Genomic DNA, 21,738 nt, shown 5'->3' on the forward strand with positions numbered 1-21,738 from the left:
AGGTGAGTGTTGGGTTTACCGCAACTTATGCGTTGACTGCAAAGATTGCAGATAGCAACACTATTGTCAGCAGCGGACACACTGCCCACACTGCGGAGCCATGTGCCGGAGTCCTGGGAGCGCCAGATGTGACCATACATGGTTGATGCCTCGATCCTGATACATTAGCAGTCTGCTTTGTCCCTCCTGTGCAATGTAAGTTCTTCCTGCTTCTCCTCCCTATCTGCTGGTCCATATCTCCCTCTGAACGCCCCTCCTCTTCCTCTCTTGTGGGCACCCACGTGACATCACTAGACACGTCATCATCAACTTCACCTTCCCCACTGCTATAATTAGAGATCTCGGAGTAGGCAGCAACAGCGGGGACCAACCTCCTCCTTGAACTGATCTGGGTACTGTCGTCAGACTGATGAGTAGCGGTTGTTGCTACCTCCTCTTCCTGATCCAATGCTAAGGGTGGCTGCGCATCGGAAATGTCTTGATATGGATCGGAAAATAATTCCTGTGACTCAAGCGGAAGGCATATGGTGGTGGTGGTGTTGGTGGTAGTGTCTCTGGGGGTGCACATAGCAGAGAGTGAAGAAGAGGGTGCAGATCGAGAGGATGAGGAGGGTGCAGAAGAGTAAGGCTGACTGAGCCACTCAACCAAGTCTAGTGCGTCCTTTGACATAATCGCACGCACCTTCTGCAATTTGCCACTTTGGCTCAAGCCTGTTGCTCCTGCCCTACCCCTACCACTCCTGTGGAAGGGCCTGCCTCTTCCTCTGCCTGTCATTTTTTAAATGACCCTGTGACAAAAGTCTCTAGAGAAGTGCAGTATGTATGTAGAAGAAGGTATATAACACCCCGCTTAAATCTGTCGTTTTTGGGGGCCACTGGTCTATCACGCCAGTTATAATACTTTTTTTTAATTGCGTTTGTTACTCTTTGTAGTATGGCTGCAGAACCGCTCAGCAGTCACAATGCTGCACAGTGGAAATGCACCATACTATGCTTGCTATATGTGCAAGTATTTTATATGTGCATTACACACCTATATACTGCACACCAAATAGTAGGACTATACCAGTCCTTAAAAGGACCTTTGTGGACCTAGTAGCTAGTGATTTTCAGACTGTTCCTCAGTCCCTACACTGATAAAAGACTGCTGCAGAATAGGGCAGCAGTCAGCAGCAGTGCACCAGCACCCTATATACTGTACACCTATACCAATCCTTAAAAGGACCTTTGTGAACCTAGTAGTAATAGCTAGCTAGTGATTAAACTGACTGTCCCTGCTCCACACAGCGTCCTGTCCCTACACTGACAAAAGACAGGCTGCTGCAATCACCAGCAGAGCAGTGCACTTAACCCTATATACTGTACTACAACTATACCAGTCCTTAAAAGGACTTTTGTGGACCTAATAGCTAGTAATTTGTGTCACTACAGTCTCTCCCTGCTGCACACAGCGTCCTGTCCCTACATTGACAAAAGACAGGCTGCTGCAATCACCAGCACAGCAGTGCACCAGAACCCTATATACTGTACACCTATACCAGTCCTTAAAAGGACTTTTGTGGACCTAATAGCTAGTGATTTGTGTCACTACAGTCTCTCCCTGCTGCACACAGCGTCCTGTCCCTACACTGACATAAGACAGAATGTAAAATGGCCGCCAGATCAGGTCTATTTATAAGGTAGGGGGTATGTCCAATTGCCCATGTGCTGAAATGTCTCAATTGGCTGTCCTGTACCCCATGATAGATGTGTCATCATGGGTCAAAGTTCTTTCACACTGTAAACACATATGTCTGCCGGGCGAACATCGGCAATAGTCCGCCAGTTTGGCGAATCGCGAACACGCAAAATTCGTTGTGAACCGACCGCCGGGCGAACAGTTCGGCCATCCATACCTATGCCTCTTTAGAGCAGTGATTTAATAAAAAATTAATCAGAGCGCACCATCATTCAGATTCTCAACTTGAATTGGCTTAAATTGGAGGATCTATTACTCCCGATGCCAATTTATCTCTAAGCGATGGTCCCTTTCTATAGATAAATTGTGGCCTTTCAGGGAGTGCTGGACCCAAAACCCTATCCTGCTTCAGTATCAGCCAGTGTTTCTGAATGATTTTTTCAAATTGTTTATGCTGGACATTAAAGTCTAAAATCATCCTCATATTGGTGGAGGCATTCATTGGAAAATTGGAAACCAAAGCATTCCTATCCATTTTTCACACTATTTCCATCTTCCTGTCCAAAACAGATCTGTCGTAACCCTTCTGATGAAATCGAGTCGACAAGACCTGACACTGAGTGATAAAATCCTCCTCTAAAGTGCAATTGCGCCACAGACGTATGAACTGCCCTCTGGGAATCTTACATAGCCATTTATTATGGTGGCAGCTTTTCAATGGAATAAAATAATTCCGAGAAGTCGGTTTAACCACTTTCCGACCAGCGCACGCCAATGTACGTTGGCAGAATGGCACAGGCAGGCATATTGGTGTACAGGTATGTCCATTTTAAAATTCCGCCCTGCCATCGTGTGTGCTCCGCCGGCGGTGAACTTGCATCCCGGTTGGGACCCCCGTGAGTCCGGTCGTGGGTCCCGTGGACTCGATCACCACGGGGATACCCGCGGTCGTCTCCTGTGGCGGCTGAACGGGGAGATGCCATTGTAAACAGCATCTCCCTGTTCTGCCTAGCAACAAGTGACGCTGATCTCTGCTCCATGTGATTGGAGCAGAGATCAGAGTTCACTAACACAAAGCCCAGCCCCCCCCACAGTTAGTAACACGCCCCTAGGAACACTTAACCTCTACACTGCCACCTCCTGGTTAACCCCATTCACTGCCAGTGTAATTTACACAGGAATCAATGCATTTTTATAGCATTGATTGCTGTATAAATGACAATGGTCCCAAAAATGTGTCAAAAATGTCCAATGTGTCCGCCATAATGTCGCAGTCACAATAAAAATCGCTGATCGCCGCCATTACTAGTAAAAAAAAATTATTAATAAAAATGCCATAAACTATTCCCTATTTTGTAAACGCTATAACTTTTGCGCTAACCAATCAATAATTGCTTATTGCATTTTTTTTAACCAAAAATATGTAGAAGAATACTTATCGACCTAAACTGAGGGAAAAAAAAGTTTTTTTATATATTTTTGGGGGATATTTATTATAACAAAAAGTAAAAAATAATGCGTTTATTTCAAAACTGACGCTCTATTTTTGTTTATAGTGCAAAAAATAAAAACTGCAGGGGTGATCAAATATCACCAAAAGAAAGCTCTATGTGTGGGAAAAAAAGGACGTCAATTTTGTTTGGGAGCCACATTGCACGACCACGCAATTGTTAAAGTGTAAAAATAGTTTGTTGTACCAAAAGTAATTCCTTGATAAACAAAAACTCAAAGAACTCGAAATGAATTTCTGATGTTTCCTAGGGAGATCTGATGACAAAAAAGCCCATTGTACTGAGGATAAAGCATCCTCATGGCCAATAATGGTATACAAGGAACTCACGGCAGCTGTAATTAAAAAACTTGATGAGGAAGCCTTTAAGGTCTCTAGTGCCTGAATGATGCGTTTTGTATCCTTTAAGAATGCTTCAGTTTTAACTACCATGGGTTGGAAAAAAGTATCAATGTATTGACCCAGTCTCGACGAGACCGAGTCAATGCCATTGACAATAGGTCTCTCTGGTGGATCAACACTGTCCTTGTGTATCTTAGGTAAAAAAATAAATTATAGGGGTTCTACAAAATAGGGGATCTAGAAAAGGTGCCTTTTTTAAATTAAGGACACCAATGTGTTCACACCTCTCAATCAGGACGTGTAATTCTTTTTGGAACTGTAACATCGGATCCTTGGAAAATATCCTATATGTATTTCTATCCCCAAGTAAGTTCTCCATCTCATTTTTATAGTATACTAAGGACAAACAGTCCTACTCCCTTATCAGCTGGTCCCATTACCAGATCTTTTTTGTTTTCCAACAATTCGATATTGTTTTTTTTATATATAGGGGATCATTAACTTTACGCATTTTCAGTTTCTCCAGATCTTTAACCACCATATTCTTAAAAACGTCCATGTGTTTGGTATCCATATTAGGAGGATTGAAAACAGATTTATTACGGAGATTCGAGTGAATTCCTTCATATGTATAAGAATTTCTGGTGGCTGGATTTGGGAGAGAAAATATATTTTAAAGTTAAGACCCCTAATGTACTTCTGTACCCCGATATATGTTTGAAATGTATTCAGGTTTTGTGTGGGAGCATATAACTTTCTGTTCAGGATGTGGAAACCTTGCAAGAAGATCTGAACAAACTAATGATGTGGGCAACTACATGGCAAATGAGGTTTAATTTAGAAAAATTTTAAATAATGCATTTGGGTGGCAAAAATATGAATGAAACCTATACACTAGGGGGAGAACCTCTAAGGGCATCTAGGACGGAAAAGGATCTGTGTCTCCTAGTAGATGATAGGCTCAGCTATGGCATGCAATGCCAAGCTGCTGCTAACAAAGCAAACAGAATATTGGCATGTATTAAAAAAGGAATTAACTCCAGGGATAAAGCAATAGTTCTCCCACTCTACAAGACTCTGGTCCAGGTCCACCTGGAGTATGCTGTCCAGTTCTGGCCACCAGTCCTCAGGAAGGATGTACTGGAAATGGAGCGAGTACAAAGAAGGGCAACAAAGCTAATAAAGGGCCTGGAGGATATTAGTTTTGAAGAAAGGTTGCGAACACTGAACTTATTCTCTCTGGAGAAGAGACGCTTGACTGAGAGGATATGATTTCAATTTACAAATACCTAACTGGTGACCCCACAATTGGGATAAAAATTTTTTTGCAGAAGGGAGTTTAACAAGACACGTGGCCACTGATTAAAATTAGAAGAAAAGAGGCTTAACCTTAAACTACCTAGAGGGGTCTTTACTGTAAGAGTGGCATGGATGTGGAATTCTCTTCCACAGGCGGTGGTTTTGGAGGGGGCCATCGATAGTTTAAAAAAACAATTAGATAAGCACTTGAATGACCGCAACATACAGGGATATGCAAGGTAATACTGACATATTGTCATGGTTATGCAGTAATCCTTTTCTATCTGCTTACCTTTCCTCATGTGTTCAGACTAAGAGGCCAGCCACTGCTACCTGCCCTGGTTGTTTTTATAACCTCTCCTCTAAGCATGGCTCCACCCCAGGCCCTATGAGGGAACCCTATATTACACAACAAGTAGAGGCGCAAAAATCACATAATAATATACTCAAAAAGGCTGTCTGTATAGAGTTATATGAGACGATAATACATATGAGATCTTTTTGTTATCAAGTCCCAGGAAAGTGTCTTTCGTTCCTTGGGTGGGAATTCAACATGCAGGGCTGCCACCGCAGGGAGCTGAAACCAGGCTCCTAGACTGTTACAGAGAAAAAGAAGGAGAAGGGGGCGCCTCTGGGTGTAGATTTTTTTTTTTAAAAGCAATTTATTCACAAGTCTAAAACAGAGAGATTTTGCACTCACATTTTCCAAAAAATAAAATGGCATGTAGGATAAGAGGGGTCATCTGATTTGTCCGTCACTTCAAATCCAGTCCGCAAGTGTCCTATTGACCTCTCCTGGCGTTACCACTGGTTTGTTGTTTCGAAAAAGCCGGCTCGGTGGACGCAGAGGATGTTTATCCAAAGCGAGGCTTGGTTGACTGTGACACGCGGGTCACGGAATTGTGATGTCACGGCGGGCGACGCATTTCCTGAGCCATGAGGGAACCCTATATTAACCTGTGCACTGCTAGTCAGTGGTGCTGATCAACCATTGTGTATTCATTATGTGTTTGGCTTCCTGTTTCCTGCTTGCCGTGTGCTCTTCGTTTGTCTCTGCTACCGACCTTGGTGTGTTCTCAATTATTCCTGTCTGCTTGTGACCCTGACCTTTTGGCGTGTTCTTGACTATCCTTGTTTGCCTGTGACCCTGAACCTTTGGCATGTACTCTGTTCCTGTCTGCTAGTTGCCCTGACCTCTGCTTTATTCCTTTACTGTCCTTGTTGTTCCAGCCTACTGCTTCTTTCTCCTGTAGTCTACCATGAGCTGTGAGACCCTGGGGCCACGACCTGGAGCCAGACTGCAGAGCAGTTCATCCTCACCACTAGAGGTTCTGGTAAACACCTGCTGGATCTTAGACTCTGCGCCCTGGGGAATCTATGCTCTAGCTCCCACTGGGATCTGTGTTAGGGATCCAGTAGACCTGCTTCCTGAACCTCCCTGGGTACTATCCACAGCAGTCAGTCCTAGGGTCCACTATCTTAGCAGTGCACTTCCGACTCCTACAGAGTGCATCTGTCACCTGCTCTAAGGTGACTTGACACATAAAATCACACAGATAGGTTGGACTTGATGGACTTGTGTCTTTTTTCAACCTCACCTACTATGTAACTATGTAACCCACAGAAAAAGGGGTACTTTTCCACTAACAGAAAGTTGTTCAATACTACCCTCACAGAGGGGCCTAATTCAACCCACAGAGGACCCGCAGGTAGTGTAATTCAATCAACAGAGGGCCCAATTCAATGGACAAAGGGGCCTAAATCAACCCACAGAGGGCCTAATTCCACCCAAAGAGGGCTCAATTCAATGCACAGATTGGCATATTTCAACCCACAGAGGACTCACAGGAGTGGAAATCAATTCAACCTACAGAGAGCCTAATTCAACCCACAGAGGACCCACATGAAGAAGGATCAATTCCATGTACAGAGGGCCTAATTCAACCCCCAGAATGCCTAATTCAACCCACAGAGAGTCTTATTCAACCCACAGAATGCCAAATTCAAACCACAGAGGACCCACAGGAAGAGGGATCGATTCCACCTACAGAGGGCCTTATTCAACCCTCAGAAAGCCACATTCAACCCACAGAGGACCCACAGGAAGAGGGATCAATTCCACCTACAGAGGGCCTAATTCAACCCACAGAGAACCCATAGGAAGGGGGTCCATTTTCACCCACCGAGACCCCAACTCAACAGAAGGCCCACAGGAAGGGGGATCAATTCAACCCACAGAGGACCTAATTCAACCCACTGAGAGGCTAATTTGACCCATAGAGAACCTAATTCAACCCACAGAGAACCCACAGAGAGACAACCCACATTGGGCCTAATTCAACCCACTGAGAGTCTAATTCCACCTGTAGAGGGCCTAATTCAACCCACTGAGAGTCTAATTCCACCTGTAGAGGGCCTAATTCAACTCACAGAGAGCCCAATTCAACCTACAAAGAGCCTAATTCAACCCACAGTGGGGCCTAATTCAACCCACAGAGGACCCACAGGAAGGGGGATCAATTTCACCCACAGAGAGCTTAATTCAACCCACAGAGAGCCTAATTCAACCCACAGAGGACTAACTGAGAGCCCAATTCAACAAACAGAGGATCCACAGGAAGGGGGATCAATTCCATTCACAAAGGACCTAGTTCAACTAACAGAGAGTCTAATTCAAACCACAAAGAGACCAATTCAACCCCAGAGGGGGCAAATTCAACCCCAAGAGGACCCATAGGAAGCGGACCCATTTCCACCTACAGAGAGCCTAATTCAACATACAGAGACCCTAATTCAACCCACAGAGGACCCACCGAGAGCCCAATTCAACCCACGGAGGACCCACAGGAAGAGTTATCAATTCCAAGCCCAGAGTGCCTAATTTAACCCACAGAGAGCCTTATTAAACCCACAGAAAGCCCAATTCAACAATGGATGTCGTCTGGCATCCGCTGATAGTCAGGAGAAGACACAGAAGGGAGATCTGCTTATGTAAACAAGGCAGAGCTCTGTTCTGACAGGGGGGGAAGTGATGGATGTTGTGTTCCTGTGAAGCAGGGAATAAAATCCATCACTTCCCTTAGACCCTTTTCACACTGGGCTGCTTTCCAGGCATTTTTGTGCTAAAAATAGTGCCTGTAAAGAGCGTGGTAGACATTACTGCAGTCAGCATGGCAATTTCACACTCTCTCAAAACTTGCGACATCTGTGGCATTCTGCTGTGTGATAAAACTGCACATTTTAGAGTGGCCTTTTATTGTGGCCAGCCTAAGGCACACCTCTGCAGTAATCATGCTGTCTAATCAGAATCTTGATATGCCACACCTGTGAGGTGGATGGATTATGTCGGCAAAGGAGAAGTGCTCACTAACAGATTTAGACAGAGTTGTGACAATATTTGAGAGAAATAGGCCTTTTGTGTACATATAAAAAGTCATAGATCTTTGCGTTCAGCTCATGATAAATAAGGGCACACACAAAAGTGTTGCGTTTATAATTTCGCTCAGTGTATAACGCAATTTTGGGGTAAAATATAAAAGATGATGTTACGTCAAGTGAATAGATACCTAACATGTCATACCTTAAAATTGTGTACACTCGTGGAATAGCGAAAAACTACAATGCTTAAAAATCTCCATAGGCGGAGCTTTACATTTTTTTTTTTACAGGTTACCAGTTTAGAGTTACAGAGGAGGTCTAACACTAGAATTATTACATTGTTTATATATGCATACATGACCTATGTATGGGTTTGATTCTGCACCCAAGGGGGACGGGGGCACTTTAAAACATTGTTTTAAATGATTTATTTTATTTATTTATTTTAAATTCACTGTTCCTTTAATATCTCTCATGATAGAAATAAAACATGGCAGGTCCCCTTTATGTAGACATCTGGGGCTATAAGACCCCTGCTTTCTCCTCTACCCTGGAAAGCCTGAGAAAAAAAAACAAAAAAACATGGATCTCATACAGCTGCAGCCATAACCCCGGTATATCTCCCAGAGGAAGTCACGAGGAGTGCCGAAACTAGTAGGAGGCGCTTGAGAGGCTGACGTGTGAGGAGCCAGGAAGCAACAAAGGAAAAAAAAAGAGCCAGTGTAAAACACGTGGGGAGCGCTGATAACCGGAACTGCAGAACTGGATTTGAGGTGAAACATCCTAGCACTTGTGGATACACATATCAAGGCTTATTTTAAGCACTTGCCGACTGCTGGGCAAATGGGCATACCTGTATGTCCCCTTTAATTGGGGCTAGCGGGCGCTTGTGCCCACCGCGTACAGTGTGACCGTGCCCGTGGGACCCGAGGACTCGATGTCCGCCGTTTTCCCGGTGATAGTGTCAGGGAGCCGCAGAACAGGGAAGTGCCTATGTAAACAAGGCATTTCCCCGTTCTGCTTAGTGACATGACAGAGATCACTGCTCCCGATGACATGTGAGTGGAAACCCATCCCCCCACATTTAGAATCACTCCCTAGGACACACTTAACGCCTTCATAACCCTCTAATGTTTAACACCTTCCCTGCCAGTGTCATTTACATAGTAATCAGTGCATTTTGATAGCACTGATCGCTGTATGACAATGGTCCCAAAATAGTGTCAAAAGTGTCCATGTGTCCGCCATAATGTCACAGTCATGATAAAAATCGCAGATCGCCACCATTACTAATAAAAATAAAATTAAGAATAAAAATGGCATAAAACTATCCCCTATTTTCTAGATGCTATAACTTTTGCGCAAACCAAATAATAAACGCTTATTGTGATTTTTTTTTTTACCAAATATATGTAGACGAATACATATCGGCCTAAACTGAGGAAAATTTTTTTTTTTTAACATATTGTTGGGGGATATTTATTATAGCAAAAAGTAAAAAATATTGCTTTTTTTTTAAATTTTCGCTCTTTTTTGTTTATAGCGCAAAAAATAAAAAGTGCAGAGGTGATCAAATACCACCAAAAGAAAGCTCTATTTGTGGGAAAAAAAGAACGTCAAATTTTGTTTGGGTGCAACGCCGACTGCGCAATTGTCAGTTAAAGCGATGCAGTGTCAAATCGCAAAAAGTGCTCTGGTCAGGAAGGGGGTAAAATCACACGCCAGCCTCTCAAGCTCCTCCTACTAGTTTTGTCACTCCTCGTGACCTCCTCTGGGAGATATACTGGCGCGCCCTTTTTTAGAGCCCTTTCACACTGAGTCGAGGGGGGTTGTCAGCGGTAAAGCGGCGCGCTATTTTTAGCGCCAATTTAAAAAAATTTTAACTGTGTTATTTGGCCACTAGCACTTCAAAAGCGCAGCAAAATGGTTCTTTTGAGTCACGTGACCTTGAAAAAAAGCGCGCTGCTGACGCCTCAAAATCGCTTGAAAAATCGCCTCAAATGCGTTGCAAAGGCGCCGGATGTTTTATGGGCAGTTTTCAAGCACCACAGTGTGAAAGGGGTCTAAATCACTAACACACCATAAATGCTGTAGGTGCTGTTAAGGTGCGGTTATTGGGCATTACCATTGAAATCAAGCGGTTGACAAGCGTTATTGCCTCATGAAAGTGATGTGCTGCTTAATTTCTAACACAACACTACCGCTCCTGTGTGAACAGTACCATGTGGTGCCATTGCAATATTCATGACAGGCATTTATGTGGCTTTAAAAATGCTGAATAAATGCCGCATAAACACATGGTATGGATGCACATGTGAATGAGCCCCTAGACTGCTCTTTGTGTCAGTGTGCCCGCATTGTGCTCTGTGTGTTCTGGTAGCTTCTGCACTAGTCAGGGAGAACCCCGGTCATCATCATCATCTGTGCTGGGAGTGTACAATGACTGTGCCTTTGACCACCATCACCAACCAGTTGCTCTCTCGGAGGTACCGCTACAGATGTGTGAAGAAACAAACTTGATTTTGTGTTCTCTTATACCTCAATAATAGATGTTTATTCATAGAACAGAATTTGTAATCCTAAAATAAAATAAAATAAAAGAACACTGACTCCGAACCACTATAGTTTGCTTTAAGAAACACACATGTATGTACTTCATGCGTTATATTTATTTCATGTAATTATTTCATAATAATATGAGATTTTTCAGGGTTTACATGTAAAATGATGGAAATGTGATCTATTACGTGTTGTACAATTAACTTTTTTGTTGTTCATAGCCCAAACTCTCATTGTATCTGTTGACCTGAAATGCTTTGTTCCGACACATTCTTTTCCACATTCTCCCCTTGGAATAAAAGAAAAAACACAGACAATAGTTAGTATGATGTAGAAACAGATATTTAGTTGGATGACCTAGGGCATATATTACTGGTCTGGTGCTGGATGCCCTGTAGATCAAGACCAAGTCAGCAGACAGGCACAGATGGGTACAGCGATCTTCTGCCCACCAGTGCCTGCATGGTTCTGGAATTGTTACTCAGCAGAGAAGAACAGAGCCGGAGGTGTGGGACATTGACTATGTCTTCCCTCAAGAAAGTAACCACCGACAATGATTTGATGATTTTTTTGGCTCCCTCTGACCACCAATGTAAGAGGGTGTTTCTGGAATGACAGCAATGAAAAGAGACGTATTCATTAGAGGTCGACCGATATGGGTTTTTCTCTGGCCGATGCCGATATTTAGGAATCATGGCGGCCGATGGGGGATATATGATGCCGATTTTTTTGGACCGATGTGTTAGGCCGATTTTTTTTTTTTTTTTTATCCCCCTTCATCTCATAAAACCTAACAGACACCTTTCACACTGGGGCGTTTTTTTAGGCCCTTTTGGGCTAAAAATAGCGCCTGTAAAGTGCCTGCAAAGTGCCTGCAAAACGGCTCCCCTGCAGTCTGTGTTAAAGACAGAGTGCTTTCACACTGTGGTGATGCGCTGGCAGGATGTTAAAAAAAAAGTCCTGCAAGCAGTGTCAGAAAAGATTTAGTCTTTAAATGGTTAAACTGAGAACTCTACACACTGAGGTTGAGTTCATTCATTCAGAAGTGTAAACATTGTATCTTTTTGCTCTTTTCTTGGCAGACTGCCCAGAGAGGAAACAAGTGCTTCTATGAAGACTCAGGCAACTTGCATTGCCTTCTATTACAGAAGTAATTTCCAAGTCGTGCTGTAGTTCTAAATCTGCCTTTTTATCAGCACAATCGGCTGATACCGATTAATTAAAAACCGGCAGATATCGGCCGACCTCTAGTATTCATCACTGATCACCAATGCCAAAAGACACTTTACCAGTCTCCACTAATTTATGGTATCAATTCTCCACTGACCACCAATGTAAGGGGAATTCCATTGGCTACTATTGTAATAGAACACTACAATGATCAGTGATGTAAGCAGAATTACTGCACATAGACCACTATTGTAATAGGGCACTACAAAGTTCAACAATGTGTAGCACTGACCCCCGAAGGAGCTGCTGAATTTATGTGGGCCTGCACCCTGCTAATGAATCCCCACTGACTTGGCCCAGTTCCCTTGACGCAGCTGTGGTGCAATGTTGGTCTGGAACTAATGGTGATGGATAACCACCACAATATAATAACAGTATACTTTTGTTATTACCTGGGCATGCGATGTTCCACCTCCTGGAAAAGGAACAACACTCCACACCAAAGTACTTAACCAGAAATGTATCTTTACTGGGGTTAGTGTAAAATAGTAATTACAGCAATTGCACTGTCACACCAACATGATGTGACAGCACAGTAGGAACACATAACAGTATGCACATGTACAGTTGTCCTAAGTGATCCCTGATAATGTGGCTCCAATTGGGACTGGGGCTCAGAGTGACTACATCCTACTCTGGGCACCTTCCCACTTCCAGCACAGTCTGGTGAATACAAGAATGAGAATGCTAGATATGGTACAACACAACTACAAGGGAGCTCCCCCTACTTTAATAGGATGCAAGTCCTTGCAATAACAGATGCAGTCTCTTTAGTCTTCTGCTAGCTATTTGTATTGTTAACAAGGGTTAACGTGAGATGAATATCACAACTGTTCCTGTAGTGAGATACACCTGTAATTGCTTTGGAATAACACAGTGCTAATAGTATTGTGATGAATAGGCTTGAGGCCCGCTTAACTCAGTCTGTCTATTAGATTCTCCTCCTTGAGACTACAGGTCCCAGCAACACTGTGTTAAAGTTTAGGTGTATGAAAGTGCATTAGGAAACTATGGGCAAACGCCCTTTCACCAAACTGAGTCTGAAGAATAAGACAGCTACACTCCGCTGGTCTCAGCCCATTTGCTGTGGCCACGCCGTTGCGCTGTTTCGCTTCACGTGGCCACCAGAAGCTCTCAGTTACCTCCATCAGGGTGCCTCTGGATCCATCCGGATCCGACCACACTGCTATCCCAGCACGCTGTGGTGTGAAGTCCTCCTCTGGCTTCAGATTGCTGCTCCGCACCAAGCAGGCCGCTGTGCTGTGGGACACACGCACCCAGAGGTCCTTGCAGGCAGGTCATGCCTCCAGAAAAAGCAAGAAAATGGCCACGCAAGCCCTTTTATAGTCTATCCAGCATGCAGTTCAGTACAGGGTGATCATGGGTAGGTCACCTGGCATTCTGGGTAGATAGGTCATAGCCAAATGTAAACAGAACAGTCACTTCCTGTTATCTTTCCAGTGGTATAGAAAGAGAAAATCATTCAAGTCCATTTCCTCTTTTTGGTCACTTGATGGCACCAAATAGTAAAGGATAACACTGTTAGTATTACATTACATTAACATTGCATTAGTAGGCAAAAATGGCAGCGCTATCAATGTAAAAGGGAAAGCGCAAGGGGAAACCACAAAACTGACCACCAATAACAGAGGGCACTACACAACTGAAAACTAATGAAACAGGCAAAGTGGTGGAAAACAATTTATCTTGATGGTCAGTGGAATAGTTACCTCTGGAATTGGTGGTCAGTGATGCCGTGGCTCTTTACAGTCCCGATCAGAAATGCATTTTTCCCATTATAGTAAAGGGCACTTTACTACTCATCACAACATTTATGGGTGCACGCATTTACCAAACACCAAAGTAAAGAAGCATTTTATTAAGTAACACAAATTTATAGGTGGCACTACACTACTAACCACCAATGAAAAGGAAGACCTTTTCCACCGAGACCAAATTAAAGTGACACTTTACCACTGAAACCACTATAATGGTAAAATGCATTACTGATCACGAATGTAAAGAGCCACTGCATCACTGACCACCAATTCCAGAGGTAACTATTCCACTAACCATCAATATAAATTAGGGGGGTGCAAACAAACTGAAAAATTCAGAAAAATACTGAAAACAAACCCCATCAATTGCAGCCTCACTGTGCCCATCAATTGCAACCACTGTGCCATCAAATGCTGCCACTGTGACCCCCGCCCACCAGGCAGCAGCGAGCTGTGTCATCTGCGTTACATAGTTACATAGTTAGTCAGGTTGAAAAAAGACACATGTCCATCAAGCTCAACCACACACAAAAAAATTTAAAATTAATAATAATATCATACAATCCCATATACCCAATTCTATACCCACAGTTGATCCAGAGGAAGGCAAAAATCCCCAGCAGAGCATGATCCAATTTGCTAAAGCAGGGGAAAAAATTCCTTCCTGATCCTCCGAGAGGCAATCGGATTTTCCCCGGATCAACTTTACCTATAAATGTTAGTACCCAGTTATATTATGTACACTTAGGAAATAATCAAGGCCCTTCTTAAAGCAATCCACTGAGCTGGCTGGCTGTGTGTCGCTTCTTGCTTCCTGATAGGTGTCCAACAGCAATGCCTGTCCTTTCAGCCAATCAGATGACGGGTATCAGACCCGCACTACCTGATTGGTGGAGAGACAGTTCAGTGTTAGAAAAGCAAATATTAATTTTCGTTTATAACACACCTGGGTGGGCTCTGAGTGCAATGTTCTGTGCTCCAAGCCCACTCTATTTTGAAGCTTATTAGAGCCTATGGCTCTAATCAGGTGCTTCAAAAAACACCCTAGCCATTGTAATTCAGGCACTCAGCATCCTAAAAGGGGCTGGATGCCTAAATAGGCAGTGGCAGCGGCGGCCATGGACAGATTGATGCAATGCAATTCTACATAGAGGGGGGGGCATGACAGAGGGGAGCAGCGCCAGTGCGTCCTTAATGGACGGGCCGCCCCGATCGTTAGATGGTGGTCAGTATTGATGGACGAACTTCCGACGGGACGTTTCACGAACGTGGACCGTGAACGTGGCCGATAGTTCACGAACCGTAACGTTCGTGGCAGGCCCCATTGACTTCAATGGGAGGCGAACTTTGCAAACCTACAGGTCAAATTTGCAGCCACAAAATAATTATTAGCTGTGCAAACATAGTCCCACCACATGGCCAATGACATAACACATGTATGAGGTGAATCTGGGATCGACAACTACAAGCATTCTTTTTTTATATGTGAAATTGTTGTGACAATTCAGGACTGTGGAGCGCACCCTGCCAGCGGCATTTCGTATCACCTAGGGGGACCGTGGTGGGTAGGCACAAAATAATTACTAGCCGTGCACATATAGTCCCACCACATGGCCACTGACATAACACATGTATGAAGTGAATCTGGGATCGACAACTTTCAACTTTGACAGTTCAGGACTCAGGAGCGCATGAAGACAATGGAGGAGAGGGAACGTCAGGGTAGGCAAAGAAGAGGGTGCAGGAGATGATCACCAGCAGCGTGACATAAAGCACTAACACCAGCACCGTGATATACAGCACTGACAGCAGCACCATGATAGAGAGCACTGACATCAGCAGCGTGACGTACAGCAATGACACCTGCACCATGATAAAGTGATCTGACACCAGCACTGTGATAGAGAGCACTGACATCAGCAGCGTGACTTAAAGCACTGACACCAGCACCGTGATATACAGCACTGACACCAGCACCGTGATAGAGAGCACTGACATCAGCAGCGTGACATAAAGCACTGACACCAGCACGTGATATACAGCACTGACAGCAGCACCGTGATAGAGAGCACTGACATCAGCAGCGTGACGTACAGCAATGACACCTGCACCATGATAAAGTGATCTGACACCAGCACCGTGATAGAGAGCACTGACATCAGCAGCGTGACTTAAAGCACTGACACCAGCACCATGATATACAGCACTGACACCAGCACCGTGATATACAGCACTGACACCTGCACCGTAAGCAGCCCCAGAAGGAAGTCAGCATAGCACAGGAATGGTGGGAGCCCCTCATAATATGCACAGCAAAGTTACAGCCCCAGGAGGAAATCAGCACAGCACAGGGATGGTGGGAGTCCCTCATAATAAGCAGCCCCAGGAGGATGTCAGCATATCACAGGGATGGTGGGAGCCCCTCATAATAAGCAGCCCCAGGAGGAAGACAGCACAGCACAGGGATGGTGGGAGTCCCTCATAATGAGCATAGCACAGGGATGGTGGGAGCCCCTCATAATATGCACAGCAGAGGTACAGCCCCAGGAGGAAGTCGGCACAGCACAGGGATGGTGGGAGCCCCTCATAATGAGCATAGCACAGGGATGGTGGGAGCCCCTTATAATATGCACAGCAGAGGTACAGCCCCAGGAGGAAGTCAGCACAGCACAGGGATGGTGGGAGCCCCTCATAATAAGCAGCCCCAGGAGGAAGTCAGCACAGCACAGGGATGGTGGGAGCCCATCATAATAAGCAGCCCCAGTAGAAATATGACACCGCTCAACCTCTTCAAACAGGAGGGTACGGGCATATAGTGCGGTGTGCTTTTTTTGGACAAGGAAGTGAGCCAAATGAAGAAAGAAGGTCTGTGTGCTTGATTAAAAAAATTGTTTATAGACATATACATGGTCTACTGGTCACATGTGTTGAATTCCTCCGAGATCCATGCCTCATTCATTTTTAGAAATGTGAGGTAGTTAACACTGTCGTGAGCTAGGCGAGTACACTTATCGGTCACGATCCCCCCTGCTGCAGCCAATCAAGCATATAGAAGGTTGAGTTCCATCGCATCAGACAATCGCAAATAAGACGTCCAGCAGATTGTGTCGCCGCTGAATGTCAGCAAGGCGAGCCATGGCCGTGTAAGATCTTCTGAAATGGGCCGAGATTTTCCTTGCCGGCCGCAAGATGTCCTGGACCCCAGGGTATTTGACAACGAATCGCTGCACGACCAAGTTTAAGATGTGTGCCTGCATGGCACGTGCTTAATTTTGCCCTGTTTCAATGCGCTAAGCAGATTGGCACCGTTGTCACACACCACTTTACCAACTGTCAAATTGAGCGGTGTTAGCCACTGATCTGCCTGTGAACGCAAAGCTGAAAGGAGTGCCGGGCCAGTGTGGCTCTTGGCTTCCAGGCACAACGTCTCACCTGGCATGTCGAATAGGTTCTGGGGAGCTTGGGCGGTGCAGCGGAAGAGACGCTAGCAATGGAAAAGGAGGAGTCAGCTGAGGAGGAGAGGGAGGAGGATGGAGTAGGAGGAGGAGGAGAAGAAGAAGAAGAGCCAGGCCTGCATGCAATCCGTGGCGGTAAAACCAAATCTACATGGGTGCCATGGGTTACATGCTTGACGGCCGTCAGAAGGTTCACCCAGTGGGCAGTAAAAGCAGCAGACACGTTAAAAAAAAAAAGCCCACACTGCGGAGCCATGTGCCGGTGTCCTGGGAGCGCCATATGTGACCGTACATGGTCGATGACTCGCTCCTGATATATTTGCAGTCTGTTTTGTCCCTCCTGTGCAATGTAAGTTATTCCTGCTTCTCCTCCCTATCTGCTGGTCCATATCTCCCTCTGAACTCCCCTCCTCTTCCTCTCTTGTGGGCACCCACGTGACATCACTAGACACGTCATCATCAACGTCACCTTCCCCACCTCTAAGGCCACGTACACACGGGCGGACTGTCTGCCCAACTTAGTCCGCCGAAACACATTTCAGCGGACATTCCGCTCGTGTGTGGGCTTCAGCTGACTTTTTCACCGGACAGTCTGGCGGACTAAGTCTTTCGGAATGTTGGAAAGACTGTCCGTCGGACTCGCATTTCAGCGGACAGTCCGCTCGTGTGTATGCCAGTCCGCCCTACTTTTGAAATGAGCGGACTTTTCCCGCCCGGAGAAAAGTCCGCTCATTTCGAGCGGGTATCCAGGTAGGTGGGGCCCGCGACAGAGACGTCGCTGGCCTCGCCGCCTGGTATGGACTTAAAGGGGAACCCCAACGCCGAAAAAAAATCGGCATGGGGGTGCCCCCCAAGTCCACAACAGACCCTTGTCCGAGCACGCTACCCGGCCGGCCAGGAAAGGGGGGCGACCAAGCGCCCCCCCTCCTGAGCCGTACCAGGCCGCGTGCCCTCAACATGGGGGGTGCCTTGGGGAAGGGGGGGCCGCGCGGCCCCCCCACCCCAAAGCACCTTGTCCCCATGTTGATGAGGACAAGGGCCTCTTCCCGACAACCCTGGCCGTTGGTTGTCGGGGTCTGCGGGCGGGGGGCTTATCGGAATCCGGGAGCCCCCTTTAATAAGGGGGCCCCGGATACTGGCCCCCCACCCTATGTGAATGAGTATGGGGTACAATGTACCCCTACCCATTCACCTGTGAAAAAAAGTACAAAAAAAAACACAACACAGGGTTAAAATATTTAATTGCACAGCTCCAGGGGTCTTCCGTCTTCGGGGGTCTTCTCGTCGGACTCCTCCGCTATCTTCTTGTAGCTCTTTTACTAGCGGAGGAGTCCGGCTTTCTTCCGCGACGCCGGCCTCTTCTCCCGACTTCGGGGGTCTTGTCCCCCTCTTCGGTTCTTCTGCCGGGCCACCGCGCCTTCTTATAGCTCTTTTACAGGCGGTGGCCCGGTCTTCTGTCGCCGCCGTCGCCTTCCGTTCTTCTTCTTCTTCTTCTTCTTCTCCAGGAGATGTTGCCTCAACGATCTCTCCGGCCGGAATGCCAGAGCCGCGCTGCGCGGCCACTTATATAGTGACAATGGGCGGTGTCACATGGTATATGTCACATGGGCTGGTCACATGGGTTGATGTCACATGGGGACTATGACATCGTAAGGGGGCGGGGTCACCATGTGACACCAACCCATGTGACATAAAGCCATGTGACACTGCCCCATTGTCACTATATAAGTGGCCGCGCAGCGTGGCTCTGGCATTCCTGCCGGAGAGATCGTCGAGGCAACATCTCCTGGAGAAGAAGAAGAAGAAGAAGAACGGAAGGCGGCGGCGACGGCGGCGACAGAAGACCGGGCCACCGCCTGTAAAAGAGCTATAAGAAGGCGCGGTGGCCCGGCAGAAGAACCGAAGAGGGGGACAAGACCCCCGAAGTCGGGAGAAGAGGCTGGCGGCGCGGAAGAAAGCCGGACTCCTCCGCTAGTAAAAGAGCTACAAGAAGATAGCGGAGGAGTCCGGCGAGAAGACCCCCGAAGACGGAAGACCCCCGGAGCTGTGCAATTAAATATTTTAACCCTGTGTTGTTTTTTTTTGTACTTTTTTTTCACAGGTGAATGGGTAGGGGTACATTGTACCCCATACTCATTCACATAGGGTGGGGGGCCGGTATCCGGGGCCCCCTTATTAAAGGGGGCTCCCGGATTCCGATAAGCCCCCCGCCCGCAGACCCCGACAACCAACGGCCAGGGTTGTCGGGAAGAGGCCCTTGTCCTCATCAACATGGGGACAAGGTGCTTTGGGGTGGGGGGGTACGGCTTTGGGGTGGGGGGGTACGGTGCTTTGGGGTGGGGTGGGGCCTGGTATGGCTCAGGAGGGGGGGCGCTCGCTCGCCCCCCTTTCCTGGCCGGCCGGGTAGCGTGCTCGGACAAGGGTCTGTTGTGGACTTGGGGGGGACCCCAACGCCGAAAAAAATCGCCTTTAAGTCCATACCAGGCGGCGGGTCCAGCGACGTCTCCTTCGCGGGCCCCGCCTAGCTGGAGACGCGCTCGAAATGAGTGGACTTTCCTCCGCGTGTGTGGGCGAGTCCGTTCATTTCAAAAGTAGGGCGGATTGTATGGCGGACTTAGTCCGCCGTATTAGTCCGCTCAAAAAGTGCCGTGTGTGGGCAAGTCCGTTCATTCGAAAGTATGACGGACTGTCTGTCGGATTGTCTGACGGACTTAGTTGGCCAGACAGTCCGCCACGTGTGTACGCGGCCTAAAAGTAGGAGTAGTCTCGGAGTAGTCAGCAACAGCGGGGACCAACCTCCTCCTTGGGCTGATCTGGGTACTGTTGTCAGACTGCTGAGTGGTGGTTGTTGCTACCTCCTCTTCCTGATCCAATACCAAGAGTGGCTGCACATCAAAAATGTCTTGATATGGATCGGAAAATAATTTCTGTGACTCAAGCAGAAGGTATGTTTTGGTGGTGGTGTTGTTGGTGGTAGTGTCTTTGGGGGTGCACATAGCAGAGAGTGAAGAAAAGGGTGCAGATCGAGAGGATGAGGAGGGTGCAGAAGAGCAAGGCTGAGTGAGCCACTCAACCAAGTCTGGTGCGTCCTTTAAAGTAATTGAACACACCTTCTGCAACTTCCCACTTTGGCTCAAGCCTGTTGCTCCTGCCCTACCCCTACCACACCTGCTGAAGGGCCTGCCTCTTCCTCTGCCTATCATTTTTTAAATGACCCTGTGACAAAACTCTCAGTCCCTATACTGATAAAGGACTGCTGCAGCAGAAGGGCAGCAGTCAGCAGTAGTGCACCTCAATCCTATGTATTGTGGACCTATACCAGTCCTTAAGGAAGAGCAGACTGTACCTCACTCAACCCTATGTACTGTAGTACCCTATACCTTACCAGTCCTTATAAGGACCTTTGTGGAACTAGTAGGTTGTGAATGATTAGCAGACTGCAGCAGAAGGGCAGCAGTCAAGTATAATATTCTTTCTATATTTGTAAGAAAGAATATTATACGTGTACAAGCCTATTACCATACCAGTCCTGAAAAGAACCTTTGTGGACCTAATAGTAACAGCTACTGATTAAACTGACTGTCCCTCACTGCCTCACACATAGCTTCCTGCCTGTCCCTATTTAAACTGACAAAACAGAGGCTGCTGGAACAATAACTTGAATAGCACTTTTGTGGATCTAATAGTAACAGCTAATGATTAAACTGACTGTCCCTGCAGCACACAGCGTCCTGTCCCTCTCTTTACACTGACAAAAGACAGGCTGCTGCAAAAATCAGTAGCACAGCAGTGCCTCAAACCTATATTCTGAACTACACCTAACACCTATACCAGTCCTGAAAAGAACTTTTGTGGACCAAATAGCTAGCGATTTGGGTCACTGCAGTCTCTCCCTGCTCCACACAGCAACCTCTCCCTATAGTGACAGAAGAAAGAATGTAAAATGGCCGCCGGATCGGGTCTATTTATAAGTTAGGGGGAATGTCCAAGTGTCCATGTGCTGTAATGCCTCAATTGGCTGTCCTGTACCCCATGATGGATGTGTCATCATAGGTCAAAGTTCTTTTACACAGTAAACACGGAAGTCCGCCGGGCGAACGGCGGCAATAGTCCGCCGATCGGGCGGACGGCGAATACACGACCGCCGGGCAAACCGTTCGCCCATCCCTAGTGGTCAGTGATATGAGTGCCACAATTGTTGGTGTGGTGCTCTCATTGAGTCTTCAACATTAGAATTAGTAATGTAGAGTGCAAGCTAATTGAACATTTTCAACAATATGGTACAAAAAAAGCCAGCATACTTTTTATAATATAAATCACATACTTTAGAAGCTATGACTCTGTAAAAAAAATTGCAAAGCTGAAGCTGTTCCTGTGGGTGGCGGATGTAGTGGGAATTCAGACAGCCAAAAAATGTTGAATACTTACTGTGGTTGTGAAACAGCATTACAATGGTGTTTCAATACACAGACCACCAGAAAGATATATATTGCTATTTGCTGGGATCAC

This window comes from Lithobates pipiens, unplaced genomic scaffold (genome assembly GCF_037356315.1).
Source record: "Lithobates pipiens isolate NorthernLeopardFrog02 unplaced genomic scaffold, aLitPip1_a1.2 Scaffold_28, whole genome shotgun sequence".
Classification (NCBI taxonomy): Eukaryota; Metazoa; Chordata; class Amphibia; order Anura; family Ranidae; genus Lithobates; species Lithobates pipiens.